The sequence below is a fragment of the Euleptes europaea genome, chromosome 5, assembly GCF_029931775.1.
Source record: "Euleptes europaea isolate rEulEur1 chromosome 5, rEulEur1.hap1, whole genome shotgun sequence".
NCBI classification, from domain to species: domain Eukaryota; kingdom Metazoa; phylum Chordata; class Lepidosauria; order Squamata; family Sphaerodactylidae; genus Euleptes; species Euleptes europaea.
Genome location: NC_079316.1, coordinates 109,498,119 through 109,519,101, shown reverse-complemented (window position 1 = coordinate 109,519,101; position 20,983 = coordinate 109,498,119). Strand labels below are relative to the sequence as shown.

General features: G+C 49.7%; 1 pseudogene; it reads left to right on the top strand.

Moving 5' to 3' along the window:
• The first annotated feature begins 1,160 nt into the window (after positions 1-1,160).
• LOC130478123 (pecanex-like protein 4) lies at positions 1,161-20,589 on the top strand (annotated as a pseudogene).
• The last annotated feature ends 394 nt before the right edge of the window (positions 20,590-20,983 follow it).

Here is a 20,983-nt window from a genome sequence, read left to right as displayed (position 1 = left end):
GTACGTGGAGGTTGGCAACCCTAACAGCAGGAGAAGGCAGCTGGAGTTCCGAGAGAGGGGAGAGGTGGTTGGGGGGAGGGGGGGCACAGGGACTCAGGACCTCCAGCGACTAACAGTCCTCCTCGGGCTTTGGTCCTCCTGGATCTGGAGGAGGTGGCCGTGTGAGAGAGGAGCCGTCAGACTCATCATCAGAGGTCTTCTTCTTGGCCTTTCAGAAACTTCGGACGCCCGCTGTGGCCTTCCTCCTCGGTGCCTTCTATAGTGCACTTTGTGTTATCTAACCAAGACTTCTGATAGACAAAACAGTAATATATATTAGCATAGCTGATATGGCAGGTTGGCATAGTAACTCAGTTTCCCACGGGAGAGGAATGCACGAAATAAAATGTCTGTTAGAACAACAAAGCGAGGCAGCTGCGAGAAGCCGCGAGAAAGTCATAACACCTCAGAGGAGCCGAGGAGCCGAACAGGCCTGCTTCTGACAATGAAGCTGGAAGGTGAGAGATTCAAAACAGATAAGTCATTTTTCACACAACGCAGAGTTCAGTGGTGGAACTCCCTGCCCCAGGATGTGGTGATGGCTGCCAACTTGGAAGGCTTTCAGAGGGGAGTGGACATGTTCATGGAGGAGAAGGCTATCCATTGCTACTAGTCAAAATGGGTACTAGTCATGATGCATCCCTATTCTCTCCATGATCAGAGGAGCAGGCCTGTTATACTAGGTGCTGTGGAACACAGGCAGGACAATGATGCTGCAGTCATGTTGTTTGTGGGCTTCCTAGAGGCCCCTGGTTGGCCCCTGTGTGAACAGACTGCTGGAATTGATGGGCCTGGGTCTGATCCAGCAGGGCCTTTTCTGATTTTCTTATGACATGTCTTCTCAGGCTCAAGGCAGGAGGGGTGCATACTCCTAAAATTAATTTTAGGATGGGCTTATGGCACTTAGCTTTAAGCGATGTTTATCAGGTGGCGATCTGTGAAGTCCCACGTGGAAACTGTGTGTTCATAGAGACCTTGACGGCAGGCTGCAGCTTAGAACGGGGTCCAGTTTCTTACTGTACAAACAACGTTCAAACTGGCATGCTGCCGTAATGTCCTCCTCTACTTCTCTTGCTGTCATTACAGAGGACGAGATCTGTCTGAAATTTGGGCAGACGAGAATGGCCCCCGACGTGCCTCTGATGGGCTACCACAAAAGAGCCTTTGTCTTGAGATGGCTGGCACAGACTTTTTTGGGCGGCCCCCGGTTGATGTTGGGGCAGAGCATGCCCTCATATGTCTTTGTGCATCAGAGTCTTCTCTTCCTGGTGCCCTGGGCACTGGGAGGAGTGGGCACTCTTCTCTATCAATTGGGCGTTCTGGAAGACTTCGAGACAGCCCTGCTTTCTTGAGAGCTCATGCTCGCTGCCGCCACTATTATCCAGGGGACATCTTTGGTGGCGAGACGGAGGAGGGCCTCAGCGCAACGAGTGCTGAAGCACAATCCCCTGATGGATGAAGAAGTGTGGGAGTTTTCAAGCTGCCTGGGGTCACAAACGGTGGCGTTCCTTATTCCAGGGAAGAAGCATGTCATCCTCAACGTCGTTGGTCACTCGATCCTCTCTGCGGTGCTGTGCAGTTCGGCGACTTGGTACCTGCTACCAAACAGGCTCACTTCCCTGTACCATGATAACATCGGCGTTTCTGTGGCCGTCTTTGTGTTGGGGTGGCTGACGGTTTGCGTGGCGGAGTACGCCTTAATTGTCAACACCCCACCAGAGACGGCTGCTTTTCAAACAATAGACGACAATGAAATCACGCCTCTCTTGAGACCATCCTATGTTTTCCTCTTTGTCACAGTGGATCTCGCTGACAGGTAAAATGGTGACACTTTGTGTAGGGAGAAAGAGAGATGAGTATACATTGAGTCCATGTTACATCAAAGCACTTCCAACAATACTCGTATTCTGAATCGTTTTTATTATACTTGTGTTTTATATACACCATGCAAACACATTCTTCTCCAGTTTACCATATCTCAGGGGGTCAAACACCATAAACAACTATCTCTCATGACATTGCATATCTCAATGAGTCGGGTGAATTATAAATAATTATCCATAAATTGAGAAACTCAACATTCCATTAGGCAGTGAGAGAAACTGACAATATGGCATAATAGGACACAATGAAACAACAGTTCTATAATAATTCCCACTCTTCTCACCTCAGACATCACGATGTATGATCATTCCTGTAACTTGTCTTTCATTAAGAAAATCAAAATAATCCTTTGGTCACAGAAATGATACCCTCGTCTCTTTCCATCCAGGTTCACTGCTGACGTACCTGACTTAAGGCTGGCAAACCAGATTTTGCATGTCGTGTTTCTGGTTTTGCCTCTCGTACGGACGCTGGGGGTTCTGCCCCCTCTGGACGCACTTTTCCTCTGGGGAATGGAGCAGCTGTTGGAGATTGGTTTCGGAGGTTCACCCATGTCCAGCGACATAAGGTAACTTCTTATAGCTTGGGAGTCCCGGGATGGGTGGGTGGGTAAAGCCAGGCTGTAGCCTTTGAGCTACATGTAGGCCTTCCTGGGTGGTTTTTTTTCTTTCTTTTTTTGGTGTGTGGGGGTATTGTGAGCACTTGTCCCGTGGTAGTCCCACAAACAGCATCCAGAGACAAAGAGTCCAAAAGAGAGCTGATTTAATGGAAAACATACAGGTATGCAGAGCTTACAGGTACATTGGCACGAATGGCAATTGGGAGCACGGGGTAGGCCTATAAGGGTAAGTATTAGTCACAACAGGTCAAGGCGGCCCCCCTTCTACTGAGGAGCTGTTCCACGGGAGATAGCACTGGAACAGGAATGCAGCAGTTAGCAAGTTTGGCCTTGAGAGGCACCTGGTAGAATCGAAACTAAAACAGTCAGAGTCTGACAGGCTGCTTAGAGCTGTGGAAAGCAGGCTGACAGGTATTTTGTTTGCTTATTTTTGGAGCCCTCCAAGTAGTTAGGAGCCCTGTGGTGCAGAGTGGTAAGCTGCAGGACTGCAGTCCAAGCTCTGCTCACGACCTGAGTTCAATCCTGACAAAAGTTGGTTTCAGGTAGCCGGCTCAAGGTTGACTCAGCCTTCCATCCTTCCAAGGTCAGTAAAATGAGTACCCAGCTTGCTGGGGGTAAAGGGGAGATGACTGGGGAAGGCACTGGCAAACAACCCCATAAACAAAGTCTGCCTAGTAAGCGTCGGGATGTGACGTCAGCCCATGGGTCAGGAATGACCAGGTGCTTGCACAAGGGACCTTTACCTTTTACCAAATAGTTTGCAAAACTTCATAAAAACATAACAAGCCCTGTTGGATCAGTATTTGAGGAGAGGGAGAAACAGTTCCGTCTGTCTACTCTCTACCCATGCATAATTTCATAAGCCTCTATCATGTCCCCCCTCAGTCATTTCATTTCCAAACTGGACAGTCCCAAACTCTTCAGTATTTCCTCATGAGAAAGGGGCTTCCTCCCTGGGTTAATCTTCTTGGATGCCTTCTTCTGTACTGTAGTTTTATCATAGGTTGTATATTTTATATTTAATGCTGGCCTTTGGCTGTAATAAAGAAAATAAGTCAATGTTCTTGGATGGCTCCTTCTGTACTTTCCCCAGCTCTGCCACATCTGTTTTGAGATACGGTGACAAGAACGGCACGCAGTATTCCAATGGAGGTGGCAACATAGATTGATACAGGGACATTATAATAGTGGTTGTTTTATTTTCAACCCCTTTCCAAATAATATGCTGCATAGAGTTTGCCTTTTTCACAGGGGCAACGTTTTAATTGAGCAGTCCACTAGGACCCCCGGGGTGTCTTTCCCTCTCAATCTCAGCAAGTTGAGACCTCATTCACCTCTACTTGACGTGGTTTTGATCAGTGCGCATCACATCTCACTTCTCTGCACTGGAACCTCATCTGCCGTATTGTTGCTCATTTGCGCAATATGTGGAGATCCTCCTGGAGCTCTTCACGGTCATCCCTGGTTTTCCCCTCTCTGAGGAATTTTGTGTGATAGGGAAACTTGGCTGCTACGCTGCTCGCCTCCAGTTCCAGATCATTGCGGAACAAATGAAATAGCACCGGCCCCAGTACCGATTCTTGTGGGACCCTGCTGCTCACTTCCCTCTGTTTCGGGAACTGTCCATTTATTCCAACCCTTTGCGTCCCGTCGTCCAACCAGTTTTTAATCCATGCCAGGACCTGCCCTCTTCATAGAGTGTAGGACCCTTAGACACCTTTGGAAGATCTTGGCCATGGCACCTGCCCCAGCCTTATTAAGCCACTGACACTTACATTGTACCCCTGGAGGCCATGATGCCATCCTAATCTATGCTGTAGGGAGACCGTCTTGCCACAGCTGGGGAGGACGTGTTGTCAGAGATGTTCACACTCTGGTCCGTTTGTGGTGGGAGGGAAGGGGGTGAAATAGGTCCAGTCCTCCATGCGAGTGGCATGGAACTTATTTTTCTCCAAGCAATTCCCATTTTTCTTTCTTGTCTCTCTCTTTCTCACCCCTCACCCCATTCAGGTTGCTGGGAATGGTTCTCCTCTCCATGGGAACAGCCGTTACCGCATATTTCATCCCCAACTCTCTCGGCTTAGTAGTCTTCATGACGGGATGCGGATTTGCCCTGAGCCTTGACCTCACTCAGATTGGGTTTGCCATCAAGGACCTCATGACCAGCTCTTTCGCTATTAAGCAGTTTAAGGATCTGATTGCGTGGTGTTGCAGACAGTTTCGGTGGAGGGAGATCCTTTTTCATTTGAGAGTCTTCCTTTTGGCTCTCGTAGAAGCCGGCCTATTGCACAGGGCGCAGGGAGATCAGGCATTCTCTACAACAAGCCTGCAGGCCGTGATGAGCTACGTACTGGTGGGGCTGCTCCTGGGCATGTGGGTTCTCCAGGAGATTCAGGCCGTCTACGTCTTTGGAATCGTCCGGAATCCATTTTATCCAACTGATATCACCATTGTGAATCGGTTTGCAGAGAAGAACAAAGGGCTCTCGAGAATTGGGGCTTTCAGGAAGATGTTAACAACCGTAGGTAAGATGGCCTTCAATATGACAGGCCTCAATCAATGTCTCTAGATACTGCATGTTGATATGTAGGGCTCGGAAATTACAGCTGTAATTTTTAAATTCTAATTTATTTGCTTCAATAACGGTCATACTCCTTTTTGATAATGTTCTTAAGGTTTGTTTTCAAATTTGCCTTGACTTTCTTAGTAAGGCCGACGATATTCATTCTTGTATTTTTATAATGCTGGTCAAATGACTGTAATAAATCAAATCGAATCGACCTTCACCATGAGAAAACATCTGGTTTGGGGGCCTCTTGCTAAGCATTAACATGAAAGCTGAGGAAGGGTTTTCAGTACTCTGAGGACAGTCGATGTGGCCAAGGTTGAAGAGAAGGGGCTATTTGCTCCCTTCCCCCACCCAGTATAAGAGTCACACCTTCCCCTTTCCCCCCAAGAAAACAATTCAGCGTAAAATGAACACGTCAGTCCTCGGGGCTGGTGAACTGAATTTAGCTTTGGGGAGTAGAATTCCTATTGAATGAATAATCTTAGGCTACAGTTTACGAAACAACGGCCAAAAATCCTTGAATCGTAGGATCCCAGAGGTGGAAGGGACCACCAGAGTCCTAGCCCAACCCCCTCCTCATGTTGCACTATAAAAGCAGTCGATTGACTGAGGTTTCGTAGCTTGGTGGTGACTCAGGAGTCCTCTGCCATTTTTTAAAGAAAAAGGTGGCTATACTATGTTATAGGGTGGATTGTTGTTTTTATCGGTCAAGGCAATTTTAAATCTGTGACATGGATCCTGATTTAGATAGCCCCCTCCCCCCAAGACTGTTAAAGCGAACAAAATGTTGGTTTGTAAGTAAATAAGGAGTCAATGTTGTGTAGTGGTTGGATTATCAGGCTGGGGAGAACGGGGAGTCAAGCCTCACTCTTCCATGAAGCTGTCAGTGTGTGACTTGGAGTCTTTAGTTTTAGTTGAACCTGCTTCATGGGGTGATCATGAGGAGGCGGAAATCGCATGTCCATAAACATTGACCATCATCACACGAGTTTTGCTGCAGAGCTTTGTCCCTTCAAGGAAGCAGGAAAATAAAGAGTACATCAGAGCAGAGACCTCTTTCCCAAATCCAGTACCTGTCAGGCTGCTATCTCGGTTTCGTTATTGCCTCTGTCTCTGTGCTGTATTGTCTGCCCCCCAAGGTCGCATGCCTAAGCCTAAGCCTGGGAACTCAGCTCCTGGGAAACTGTATTCCTGCGTGTAATCTCCCGCCTTTCCTGCCTTATAATATCTCCCAGCTAGTGAGCCTTTCATAGCTGTCATTTTATTCGTTTGCACTGTATGCCTATTTGATCAGTAAAATCCATCTGTTTGGACTCTATACGACTTTGTGGTGATTTCTGGTTCTGTGGGCCAAGGGCTGACATTATGACAGCTATCTCTACATCTTCACCGTTCTCCTAGCCAGGCTGGAGCCCAGGGGGGTTCGCCTGCCACTTGGATGGGAGCTGTGCAGCTCTCCAGGTGATCTACTACCCTGGAGCCCTTCTCAGAGGACCCTACTCTGTTACAGGACTTAATCGCTGAACTTTTCCGGACGAACCGAGAGGTTTGCCGCTTGACGGGACTGGTACACGCGCAGTGGCAATCTCTTACAGGACGTCTCTGGATGTTAACATCGGAGGATACTGATGCTCGTTTAGATCTTCAGGACTTGGATCAATTACTGGACGATGCCCGATTGGCGACTGAGGATTTACAAATATTAACTGGACTTCTGGATAATCTTATTTCTCGACAAACTCTTTCTACCATGGCGGGAGCCCCACCGGAGGGTTTTTCCCTGATCCCGGATGCGGCCAGCTGCCAGGCTGAGGCCAAGCGAGTCGCTATTAGCACCGCTCTTCTCCTTGTGGAATGTACAAAGGACACCCCGGTAGCCACCTTGGCTCAAGTTTTGACCCCGACGTTTGGAGCCGAGGCATCCGCACTGGCGGTTCGAGTACAACCTCTGCTGGGCGGGGAACCTGACCCCATACTCTTGCTCCTCGAGACAGAACTTTTGCCGCGCATTACGGCAGAGGCTGCCCTAAGACTTGAGAACGCCAAAGTTCTTGCGGATCAGCAAGCCGCCGAAGCGGCTAGGGTCGCAAGAGAGAGAGAGGCGGCGGAAGCAGCCAGGGCGGCTGCAGCAAGGAATCAGGCGAACGTGGACACGCGCCCCAAGGACTATGTACTGGGACTATCAGGTCTAACCTTTTCCCCGGCGTTTGTCCCGTCGCGTGCGACCCAACGCGCACGCCGTTTGGCTGACCGACGTCGAGACTCAGATGAGTCTGAAGACGAGGATTTATATGGGGATAGCTCTCAATGGGCCACGAGCTTCCGAACCAGTAAGCCTCATCTTACTGGGGGCCCAAGTGAGGAGGTTCATCTTTTACGAGCCCAGAATCGGGAGCTCTCCGACCGTGTGGATCAACTCCAAGAAGTAATGGAACTTATGCTTCACGAGAACAGGCAATTACAACAAACCCTGATAGCTCAGAGACAGCCCGTTCCGATACCGGGTCAGGCGGTACCCGTACAACCACCCGCTAATGTGCCTGCTCCACCCTTACCTCCTGGAGCTCCTGTTGCTCCTCCGCTCCGACCACCCGTGCAACCACCTGCTAATGTGCCTGCTCCACCCTTGCCTCCTGGAGCTCCTGTTGCTCCTCCGCCCGGACCACCCGTGCAACCGGGTCAGCCCGCGCCCGGCCCTTGGAAGCAACTCAAATTGAGGACTACGTATGACGGATCTCTTGAGACTTTGCCTTGTTTCTTGCATCAAGTGGACAGTTATATGCGAGAACAAGGTCAACTTTTCCCCACGGAAGATAGCCGGGTGCGGTACGTAGCTTCCCTCCTGACAGGCAAAGCGGCTGACTGGATGGTCCTCCAGTTTGACACCCGCTCTCGTGCGATTCGTTCCCTCAACAACTTCATGACTGCCCTGAGAAGGAGGTTTGAGGACCCCTTCCTGGGAGAAAGAGCCAAAACGGAACTTTTACAATTAAAACAAGGCTCTGCTACAGTTCGGGAATTTGCCGATGAATTTCAGCGACTGGCAAGTAAAATTGTAGGTTGGCCCGAGACCACCCTAATCCATCATTTCAGGGAAGCCTTGCATCCTGACATTCTGAACTGGTCTTACATGCGGGGCGATCCCGATACCCTCGAAGGCTGGATCCTATTAGCCGAGGAAGTGGAAAGCCGCCGCCGCTTTATTTCTCTCGTCCGTCAAAAGCACAAGGAGAAGGGCACCCAAAAGCCTCAACCCAAGGCACCACTGCTCGTCCCGCGAAATCCCCCACGTCCGCTCCAGGAACGTGAAGCCCGATTTCAGAGGGGTGCCTGTCTTACATGCGGAGAAATGGGCCACTTTGCAGCCGTTTGCCCACGCCGCCAGGAATTATTTCGTCCCAGCACGACAACCCGCGCCCGAGGTCGTCCACCACGCAGAGGCACCGCGGCCACCCGCAGCGCAGCTCCGGGAAGGCCCACACCCTCTGCACTCCATGCCGGGGACCCAGCCTCCCTGCCTGCTTCCAACGACCCCGCCGGGTCTCGGATTACAAGTGCCCCATTGGGGGACAGCTTTCCCTCTTCGGATGAGGAAAACCCTTGGATTTCTCCAGCCTTAAACCTGGAATCTCCCCTCGACTTGTCAAAAAACGGCTCCGGTCTGTGGTGAATGGAGCATCTCCACAGACCTCTCAGGATCTTCCTATCAAACCGAATGCTCCTACCAAAATCAAAGAAGTGGACTCCACCGTCTACGTAGATGCAGTTTTACAACAACTTAACGGAGGTCCACAAATCCCCGTCAAAGCACTAATTGACTCCGGTTGCTGTCGCACTCTCATAAACGAAGCCACGTTTGCTGCCCTCAGAGCCGACTCAGAGGCTTTACCCGCCCCCGTCCAATTTGCTCAAATGGACGGGAGCCAATTCCAGGGGGGTCCAGTTGATCATCGCACCATAGGGGTGGCAATGGGAATTGGTTCCCACTGGGAACAAATAGACTTCACTATAGCCCCTATCCGATTTGACGTGGTCTTGGGAATTAACTGGATTAAAGGACATAGTCCCAGTATTGATTGGGAAACAAACACTATTTCTTTCGCTAGTCCCACCTGCGACCAGCATCGGCAAAACTTTGCTCTGCCATTTCCGCCCGTTCCAGCGTTAACCTCTACTGCTCCAGTACCACCGGCTCTACCCGCTGTATACCGGGACTTTGAAGATGTCTTCGACCTTAAGGAATGTGATGCCTTACCCCCCCACCGGGCCTCAGACTGTGCGATTGAAGTAGTAAAGGACTGCACATTAACCAAAAGTAAGATTTACCCTATGAGCGCTTCCGAGCGCACTGTCCTCCGGGACTTTTTGGACAAAAACCTCGCCAGAGGGTTCATTCGCCCTTCGAATGCCCCAAACTCGGCCCCCGCGTTTTTCGTCCGGAAAAAAGAGGGCGACCTTCGCCTGTGCATTGACTTCAGAAAGCTCAATGCGGTTACCCAGACCAACGCCTATCCTATCCCATTAATATCGGATATTTTGGGACAATTACAGGAAGGCCGTGTATTCTCTAAATTAGACTTGGTGGAAGCCTACTACCGAGTCCGTATCCGCGAAGGAGATGAACACCTCACTGCCTTCTCTAGCTGTTTCGGAATGTATGAATTCCTTGTAATGCCGTTCGGATTAAAAGGGGCCCCGGGGGTCTTCATGCAACTCATCAATGAAATCCTACATGACCTTCTATATCGTGGGGTGGTGGTCTACTTAGATGACATTCTCATTTATTCGAAAACTATGGACGAGCATGTGACTCTGGTCAGAGAAGTTCTACAACGCCTGCGTAACCATCAACTGTTCGCTAAACTAGCTAAGTGTGAATTTCACCAAAGCAAACTCACGTTTTTGGGATACATCATCTCCCACCAAGGTCTTCGCATGGACCCCGCCAAAGTCCAAGCCGTCCTCGATTGGACTCCCCCCACCAACCGTAAGCAAGTACAGCAATTTCTGGGATTTGCAAACTTCTATCGGGGATTCATCCCTAACTTCGCCCAAGTGGCTCTACCCATTACGGACCTACTGAAAACTAAGGGAAAAGTAAGCTCGGCTGCCTTGCCCTCCGCAAAAATCCTATGGACTGAGCAATGCCAAGCCGCCTTTCTGGCCCTCAAACGCCTCTTCACTTCGGAGCCGGTGCTACGGCACCCAGACCCAAATCAAATGTTCATTGTACAAGTCGATGCTTCCGATGTAGCCATGGGAGGGGCTCTCCTCCAACAAGGACCGGACGGTCTTCTTCACCCTTGCGCTTACTTTTCAAAAAAATTTGCGCACGCTCAATTAAACTGGCCCATCTGGGAGAAAGAGGCCTCTGCAGTTCATCATGCACTGACTTTATGGCGGCAATTCTTGGAAGGGTCTAAAGTACCCTTTGAAGTTTGGACCGATCACAAAAATCTAGCTGCCCTCACGGGGTCCCATAAACTATCGGCGAAACAACAACGGTGGGCGGAGTTCTTTGCTCAGTTCCGTTTCACCCTGAAGCACGTCCCTGGGAAGCAGAACGTTCTCGCGGATGCCCTCTCCCGTTTACCACAATATCCGGTAAAACTCGAAAGACCCACCAACTCTCTGTTCACCCCTATGCAACGTGGGGCCCTACCTATGCTGGCTGTGCAAACCCGATCCCAGCATCAACACACCTTCCCTAACTCGCAAGCTCCGCCAGCCCAACCGGCTGCCCAGCCGCCACCGCAACAGACCGGAGTTCCCGCCCCTCCTACCCCTCCGACCGCTCAGCCGCCTGCAGTCTGCGCGCCGCCGCACGTAAGCACTAACCCTATAACTATTTCTCAAATCTCCGGGACCGACGGGGGGGCTCCCTCCAAGCTCCCCATCTCCGAATCCTTTTTAACGGTCCTTCGGGACCAGTGCCTTTTAGAACGTTCCGCTCATACCCTACCTCCTGGTGTTTTGGAACAAGGGGGGTCCTGGTACAAAGACTCAAAATTGTATGTACCCAAAGCTCTCCGAAAGGACGTTTTACATTTAGCTCATGGAGCCAAAACAGCTGGGCACTTTGGGTTTCTGAAGACCCTTCACTTATTGCGCAGACAGTTCTGGTGGGGGGGAATGCGTTCCGACATTGACTCCTTCATCCGCAGCTGTCCCGTTTGTGCCGCTGCGAAACGATCGCAGGGCAAACCCCCGGGATTGCTACAACCTCTTGAAACGCCCAGCAGACCTTGGGAAGTGATTGCTATGGACTTCATGACTGATCTCCCTCTCAGTGGGGGTAAAACTGTGTTGTGGGTTGTTACTGATTTGTTTTCTAAGCAAATACATTTGATTCCATGTGCAGGGATCCCCTCTGCTCAGAAACTGGCCCGCCTCTTCGTAACGCATATATTTCGTTTACATTCGTTTCCGCGTAAAATAATTTGTGACCGCGGAAGTGGTTTCGTTTCTAAGTTTTGGAAAGCTTTCCTCAAGTTGGTGGGGGTGGAACAGGGAATGTCTAGTGCATACCATCCTCAAACTGATGGTCAAACTGAACGTGTCAATGCTGTACTCGAATGTTATTTGCGTTGTTATGTTAACTACCACCAGGATAACTGGGTAGAACTGTTACCTTTAGCAGAATATGCCTACAATAATGCCATGCATCAATCCACAGGTTTTAGCCCGTTTTTCGCTGTGTATGGACAAGATTTCAGTCCCATCGTTCCTACAGATGATGTAGAGGGGGAGGGGAACCCCGACATTGCCTCCTGGGCACACGCCCTCCGTACCACTTGGCCCTGGCTCGTTAGCAACCTCGACCGGGCCAAACGTAAATACAAAGCGCAAGCTGACAAACATCGCTCCCCCGGGGGTGATCTGCAAGTGGGTGCTTTGGTTTACCTTTCCACCAAAAACCTCCGGTCCACCCAACCGTGCCATAAACTCAGCGCCAAGTTCATTGGCCCTTTCCCCATTACTCGGGTCATAAACCCTGTCACAGTGGAACTGGCTCTCCCCAAATCTTTGAGGCGTGTGCATCCTGTTTTCCACATAAGCCTCCTCAAACCCCATGTTGCTTCTCCACGGTGGCATCCGGACCCACCGCCTGCACAACCCATCATGGTGGGGGGGGAAGAACACTTCGAAGTCTCCAAGATCCTTGACTCCCGTATTCACCATGGTACTCTCCAGTATCTAGTTCGTTGGAAACATTTCCCCCCTGCCTATGACGAATGGGTGCGCGCACGGGATGTCTCCGCCCCCGACCTCGTCGACGCCTTTCACATTGCTTACCCGAACAGGCCAGCCCCCTTGCGAACTGGGAGGGGGCCTTGAGGGGAGCAGAATGTCAGGCTGCTATCTCGGTTTCGTTATTGCCTCTGTCTCTGTGCTGTATTGTCTGCCCCCCAAGGTCGCATGCCTAAGCCTAAGCCTGGGAACTCAGCTCCTGGGAAACTGTATTCCTGCGTGTAATCTCCCGCCTTTCCTGCCTTATAATATCTCCCAGCTAGTGAGCCTTTCATAGCTGTCATTTTATTCGTTTGCACTGTATGCCTATTTGATCAGTAAAATCCATCTGTTTGGACTCTATACGACTTTGTGGTGATTTCTGGTTCTGTGGGCCAAGGGCTGACAGTACCCTCCTTCCTCCTCTTTGGGATGTTATAGTCAAAATGAAACAGAAGTCCAGCAGCATCTCAGAGACAAGGAACGTTTATTCCAGCCTGAGTTTTCATGAGTCAGAACTCATTAAGGGGCTTCAGGGCTCCTCGGGCGCTGCCGGTTTTTATATGCCGACTTTCTCTACCACTTAAGGAACAATCCAACTGGCTTACAATCACCTTCCCTTCCCCTCCCCACAACCCTGTGAGGTAGGTGGGGCTGAGAGAGCTCTAAGAGAGCTGTGATAAGAAGGGGTGAAAACGCATGGTTGCTTTAGCCTCCTTTATTCCCTGTTTCAGCCAGGATTCAGCCAGGATCGAACGAACGTTCGATGAAAAGTATGCGTTCGGTTCTGGCTGAATCCTGGTTGAAACAGGGAATAAAGGAGGCTAAAGCGACCATGCGTTTTCGCCCAAGGTCTCTGAAGTCAGACCCTGTTTTGAGCTAGTGAGAGGAGCGGTGTTTGTGTATGCATTTATTGGAATCTTTGTGTGAGAAAAAAGGTTGTCATCTCTCTTTTGCAACTCTGATTTCAGTGTCACCGTTGGCTATGATCGCCTTTCTCCTACTGGACGATTCTCTGAATCATCTCCCATCTGTGTCTGTCTCCATCGGATTGACAAGAAGCTTTCGAATGGTAATTTTCAAGCGTGGCACCAAAGTGGTATGATACCATGTGGGGGAAAGCAGGCCTTGTAAAGCAATTCTGTGCCCAAAAGTGTATCGTCAGTATGCCCAAGGATAACTTGAACTCCATTGCTGTGGCTTGGAAAGGCCCCTTTGGGCTTCAGTCCTGTGCCAAAGGTTGTTGGGTATCATTGCTAGGATAAACCTTTGCCTGAGATACAGAAGAGTGACTGTGCATCATGTGCAGGCTGTAGACAAGTCACATTCCTCCACCTTGGCACCATAAGTAGTACACTACAGTTTACAATCTTCTCTTATTGGGCATGTGGTGTGGAATTCAGAAATAACGTATGTCAAGTGTTTAGCCACTATGCCATCGTCTACTGTAACAAGGTTCCCCGAACTATGGGGAGATGAACTACTAATTAGATGCGTTGTCTGTGTGTGTTCCATGTTTCTGCAATATTGCCGTGCATGTGTGGAATTGTGGGCCTGTGGTCCAGATCTGGGCCAGCAGGGAGCTGGAACTTCTGATTCATGTCTCTCCACCCACACCCGTGTGCATGTGAAGGATATGAGGATGCTCCACTTCCTACTTCAAACTCAGAGAGGGGTTAAGGAGAAAGGGGCTGGGAGGGGTTTGGTGATTTGCCCCGCCCCCTACATCATAATGGAGGGTATTATGTCCCCAAATCCTTCAGAGTCTTCCATTCACTCCTTTGTGTATGTATGGCTGCATCATCAAGTCGCACAGACTGATGGTGACCCCAGCAAGAGGCTTTCAAGGCAAGTGAGAGGCAGGTTTGCCATTGCCTTCCTCTGCATAGCAGCCCGTCCTCCTCAGGAGTCTCCCATCCAAGGACTTACCAAAAAGAAGAATTGGTTTTGTATCCCACTTTTTCTCTACCTTTAAGGAGTCTCCAAACAGCTTACAATCACCTTCCCTCCCCACAACAGACACTTTGTGAAGAAGGTGGGGCTGAGAGAGTTCTGAGAGAACTGTGACTAGCCCAAGGTCACCCAGCAGGCTGCATATGTAGGAATGGGGAATCCAACCCTGTTCTCCAGATTAGTCCACCGCTCTTAAGCACTACGCTTCCAAGTACTGCCGACTTGAAGATTGGCCTATATCTTGCTGCCGCCCCTCCACCTTTTCTCTGTCTTTTCTCTGAACCTAGCTAAAAAAAAAAAAAAAAAAAAAAGCCAAATTGTTGACCTCTCACAGTTCTTCTTGGGAGCAAAGTTACTCCAAAACTCACAGTTGACTGTGAATTTGCCAAGGGGTTCTCCACCCCCACCCCCCGCCGCCCCGAATTAGAATCTGAGTTTCTTTTCAGACATGAGCTCTCACGGGACTTCTTAGAAGGCCTGAGAGGTCCTGTGTGTGACAGAAACCGGAAGGAATTGTCGCGTCAGCAACTCTGGGCAGTGTGGATCTTGGCAGAACAAGGCCAGAATCGCTTGTGCCCTGGGAAGGGGTTTTGCTGGAGGGAATAAAATTCTGAAAGCAGCTTTACCCAAACTGCGGTGGAAAGCTTCTGCAAAATATAGTTATGTTTTCAAGTTTTTAAAATTAGCTGAGGTTATGGTGGGATCTGGAAAAAACAAAACTCCAGTTTCAACCACTCTCTGTTCTAGGTATGGCAAAATACCGAGTGTGCCCTCGCAGATATGGTGCTGGTGTCGACGATTCAGCTTCTGGTGTCGGAAACAGACCTCTGGTGGAACCGAAGCCTTGACACAGGAACCAGACTCTTACTGGTAAATCAGCTTTGCTGCCCCCATCAGACAAAATGTCCGCGCAGCCCAAATTTCCCCTCTGCCTCCTTTCCGATTCCTGCACATTTTGAGTCACATTCTTCATATTTAGTGTTAGAAAAACCTGTTGTGGTTTTGAAGGTGAATGGTGATCTCAGACCTGAATGGTCTGAGATCGCCATACCTTAAGGGTTGCCTTCTCCCATATGAACCCACCATACACTCTGGTCATCTTTGAGGGCCCTGCTTCGGTTGTCCCCCCCATCTGAAGCTAGACTGGTGGTGACCTGAGAAAGAGCCCTCTTGGTGGTGGCACCCAGGGAAGTTCATCTCTCTCTCTCTATCGGTGTCTTTCGCTAACGAGTGACGCTTTCCCCCCGTTTTGTTTGGCATAACCCCAATAACGGTTCCTGTTCCTTCTCCCTGGTTCCGCTGTTGTTGGTTTATATGTTTTATTGAATTCTTTGATCGTTTTGGATGTTGTTTGTAATTGTTCCAATGTTTGACTGTTTTTATGTTCCGCCACCTCACGGACCCTGATCGGGGGGAAAGGCCACAGAAAAAGGTTTTAGATTAATAAAATAGAAGCTAGGTCCCCTTGACTACAGATTGCAAAAGGTTCCAGCTGGCAAAACGGAGCAAAGGTTCCTTTATTCCGTAACCCTCGTCCTCTTGCATTGTTCACTGGGTTGTCTTGTGCTGCCTCATGGCACAGTTTTCTGTCCTTCACTCTTCCTCCTGGAGGCTCAGTGAGAAAAGAGGACTATATATATTTTTTAAAAAGTTCTTTCTGTCCCACTAGGTCGGCTTCATCCGGAACCGTCTCTTCCAATTTCTCTCCAAACTGTGGTTTGTGGTAACCATTCTCGTGATGTCGTGGACCAAGAGAAGACAGCGCCGGAAGTCCTCCTTGCCCCTGATCGCCCTCAACGTTGCCTTCTTCCTGATTCTCCTCATCCTCATAGCGCTCTCTGCCCTGCTGTCTCCCCCCTTGCTGCCCCCTTTCAGCCTCCCCATCTTTCTTATCAGTTTTCCCAGGCCTGTCCGAAGTTGGCCAGGTCCAGTGGGCAAGAATGCCTTTGTGTGTCCTGACACGGCATATTACCAGCAGATGGTTCCCGCTTAACAGCAGCGTTGCAGACTACTTTCGCATCTGGTAGCCTGGGTTAGTCAAGTGACGGCATCTGTAAGGTGCCCCCCCCCGGTGTCTTCGAAAAGTAGCAGCCATGCGCCCTGAAGCATACAGTGAAACCAATGCATGCTGCCTTTCATGCGATGAATGGGGGTGTGGGTGACTGACCTGTGGCCCTGGACACTTAGCTTTGTTGTTTCCAGGATGTGTTAAGTTCAGCGATTCGCTCCCCCTTTCTCTAGATCCCTGCCAGTGTGCAGGTCCTGTTGTGGCGTGAAGGTCTCCTGACTGATCCCTGCCAGTGTCCTGCAGCCTCCAGCTGACTGTAGCAGCGTTAAGGGGTTCAGCAGATCACTGCAGCCAGCCTGAGGCTTCTGTAGGTGCAGAAGTTGCTTCCCTGGCTCCAGCGTGAGCTGCCTCTAGTTGTGATCACCTCTGGGACGTGTAGGGTTGCCAGCTTCGGGTTTAGAAATACCTGGAAAATTTGGGGGGCGGAGCCTGAGGAGGGAGGGGTTTGGGGAGGGGAGGGACTTCAATACCATAGAGCCCAATTGCCAAAGCAGCCATTTTCTCCAGGTGGACTGATCTCTATCAGGCTGGAGATCACTTGAAATAGCAGGAGATCTCCAGCTAGTACCTGGAAGTTGGCAACCCTAAGCACAAATGATTTTTTTTTCTAAAACATTAGCAAAAGTATATACTCTTTTAGCTTGGCATGACAGAAAAGGTTGTTTTAATGTTTTTTTTAACTAATAGAATGGCTTGCTTTTCAGGTTGTGCTTTACCTTATTCTGAAGTGCTAAAGTTTCACTGTGCCGACTGTTAACATTTGGGTGCGACTGGAGATTTCTTAAGGAGTGATATGCAGCCAACCAGCATTCGCTGACGTACTTCATCCTCCTCCAGTGCATCCGGAAAGAAAACGTTAATACTTGCTAGGCTGGTAAAATGGTGCAAATGTGCCCCCGTCTTGCTGAAGCTTGGTTTGGGTCTGGTCAGTGCCCAAACCCCCTGAAAACCTGCCCACTTGGGGTGCCCTGATGGTGAAAAAACACATTCCATTCAGTAAAGGGATTGTTATATTCTTAAGAGCATAGTTGTTTGGGAGAGAATTTCAGAAGGCCGCAACTTTCTGTAAGCACTTGTTCCATCGAAAACCAACAGTCACACCAGGAGACTTAGTAGTCCAAAAGAGTATGTTTATTGGTATCATAGGCAAGCAGAGCTTAGAGGTCCAAAGACAGCAATGGAGGGGAAGTGGTATGCGTATGATTATATGAGAATACTAGAAAAGCAGCAGCAATACAGTCTCATGAGATAACCCCAAATAGTCTAGCAACACCAAGGCTCCCACGGGCACCCGCTAGCTTCAAAGGGATCAGGAATGCGAGCATAAGGGCAACAGTCCTTGAACAGAGTCTGTGAGAAAACGAAACTACTTCAGATACAGCGAGCAGGCCTGACACTTTCCCCTATCCTGAATCCAAGGATTGGAGAAGCTGCGCCAGCCAAAATTCTCCCTTCTTGGTCATTTGCCTTGAACACAACAATCCTGCCCTGTGGAAGTCTATCGATCCATTCTGATGTCTTTCTGCCTAGTGATGGGAAGTGTTCCGAAATAGTGCCCTTACCACGAATAAGGCCTTACTGTTGTTAGGAGGGGGAAAGGTCCCACAGTTGAAATTCTAAGCAGAAAGTCTTTCCAGAAGCTCATCATACTGTGGCTCTGAAGCAATTCTGAAAAATGCATATCGATACCTCCTTTCCCACCTAGCCACCTTCTTTGCAGTAAGTCCACACCCCCATCCTTCGGTCTTCCCCGATAACTTTCCGGAAATTTCCATTCCCTCGTTTCCAGTATATATTTTCGTGAGCTATGAATAGTCACCCTGCGCTTGTCTGCCCTCGTGTCAGATGTGTTCCTTGTGGCATTGCTGGACTTTCCTAATTCTCAACCAGTAGCAGCAGGATAGTGCCCATCGCGTAAATGCTGCACCGACCATTAATGCACTTTCCTTCCTTTCCCAAGGCCTGTGTTTACCTGGATCGCAATACCTGTGTCGGTTTCAGGACAGACTGGCGTGGATCCATGTCCTAGAGAGAGGCTACGCTTACTGCCACGTGAACATCAAGGTGACAATTGGCAAACCTTCTTAGGGGCATCACTGGAGCTAGAGCAGGGGTCCCTAGCCTTTTCGAGCCTGCCGGCACCGTTGGACTTCTCTTACAGGCTAGCGGACTCAATCACAAAATGGCTGCCGCAGGAGGTGGAGCCAACTGCAAAATGTCCAAGAGTGAGGTGACGCGTAGCTCTCGCTGTTTGACATTTCTGGCAGAGGCTCTGTTGAACAGGGTGCCTTTTCAATGAACCTCCTGTTTCAAAATATTGTCTCACCTGCATGCAGCTTGCCTTCATTTCACAGGAAAGATCCTTGCGTTGTGGCGGCAGCTGCTGCCAAAGCAACCTTTTTTAAAAATCTCCAATGGCCAATCAGCAGCTCTGCAGGGCGAAAGCTCCACCTGGCCCCTCCCACTTTCTAAAAAGGTGTTGGCGGGTGCCATGGCACCTATTGGCACCACGTTGGGGACCCCTGAGCTCGAGTGCCTTTTCTTTGTTACATCTTGAAGCAGTATAAGTGACTTTATGAGTGGTTAAAACTATGTTTTCACCAATATGGCCTGAGGTCACAGAAAGCTTAAACAGTGTGTGTGTGAGTGAGTGTGTGTGTGTGTGTGTGTGAGAGAGAGAGAGAGAGAGAGAGAGAGAGAATCTTTTATTGAACCCAGAAAATGTAACCCTTCTTTTATCCATCCACTTCTACCAGCATGGTGTAGTGGTTAAGAGCGGTGGTTTGGAGCAATGGCCTCTAATCTGGAGAACCGGGTTTGATTCCCCACTCCTCTACACGAAGCCTACTGGGTGACCTTGGGCTAGTCACAGTTCTCTCTTAACTCTGGGGTTTTGCCTGCAAGGCTTCTGATTGGCTGTGCAGATTTTTTAAATGTTGCTTTGGCAGCAGCTGCCCCCACAGCAGAGGGTCTTCACTGTGACTGAATGTAAGCTGCGGAAGCCATTTTGTGGTTGGCTCAGCCTCCTGCAACAGCCATTCATGGCAGCCATTTTGTGGCAGCACCCAACACCCAGTGGCAGAACTCAGCTGATACCCAGTAGGATCGAAAATGATGGGGACCCCTACTCTAAACCATGGTTTGGAGGGTAATCTGAACCCAAGCCATCAAATGGTTGTAGGTCTTTACAAAAGAGTCAAATGTATTTGTCTGATGGGTTGTTCTTTAGGGGTTAGAACTGGAGGAGATATACTGTCACGCCACTGAAGCTCAACGGGTCGATGACATCTTCGAAGAAGCTTTTGAATGCCAGCACCCTCGGAGACCCTCCATCAACCGTCACGTGGGGAACGTCTTGTCAGCCTGCACAGTTCTGCCCATCAAAGCCTATTCGGATGCCCAGAACAGCCTGTCTGGAATAATGGACTTGCCGGAGAAACGGGCTCAGCTGAAAGCAGACTTTGTCCGAGTCCTCTTATGGGTACTGGTCCAGGAGTGCTACAAAAAGATCAAAATGCCGAAGACCAGTGGAGAAGCCCCTAGCCGAGAGTCTCTCCCATTTACACCACCCGAAGTTTCGAGCACGACGAGCGTCTGGGCATCCGGGTCTGGAAGTCTCCATTTGGAGTCAACTGAGGAGGAGACCAATAAAAGCTACCTTGCTGATTTGGAATCCAGCAGGGAAGTGTGCCCAGACCCTGCTCGTCGCTGCCAGACACGGCATACATCGAGGACGAAACAACAACAGAAGAGAGTGCTTTCAGCAGACTTTATCAATCAGTGCTGTGTGCATTACCAACTTTTGGCATCGGAAAATGGCAACTGTCGCGTCCACCCTCTGTTAAATTTCAAAGCCAGTATTCGGAGCTGTTGGCCGTGCCGAGGCGGTGGAGGACGGCACCATTTATGAACGCCCAGCTGAAAGAAATGAAGGAAAGATTTCCACAGGACTGGTTCCACTCTGTCCTGCGACAGCTTTATTTCTCCCGCCTGAAAGATTGTCATTTCACTCTGCTTGGCAATCTGTTGAAAGACCCTACTTTGCAGGAAGTTTACATCCAGGCAATCTTACCTTGCTGGCTTGCATTCTTCGGATCTGACCAGATGCTTCCATCTCCTGGCCAGATCACGAAAATGTTCAACGGTGACGTCCCCTGGTCCATCCCGATGTGTTGGCTCTCAGAACGGCAGGAACTGTTTCAGCTGGCATTGAAAGCCTTCAGGTAACCACCTCAACAGTAGCATTTTGGACGTAAAGGAAATGGTTCTGGGGTAACAAACATCTGTTTAAGAAATTTGTCCTTGATTTGAATCGTGAATAATTGGCGGTGGAAAGTGCTATCAAGTCGCAATTGACCTAAGGCGACCCTGTAGGGTTTTCAAGGCAAGAGACAAACAAAAGTGGTTTGCCATTGCCTGCCTCTGCGCAGCGACCCTGACTTCTTTGGAGATCTCCCATCCAAGGACTAAGCAGGGCCAACCATGCTTAGCTCCGAGATCTGATGAGATTGGGCTAGCCTGGGCCATCCAGGTCAGTGCAAGAGGCATTCAGAGGTGGTTTGCCATTGCCTGCCTCTGTGGAGCAACCCTGGACTTGCTTGGTGGTCGCCCTCCAAGTTCT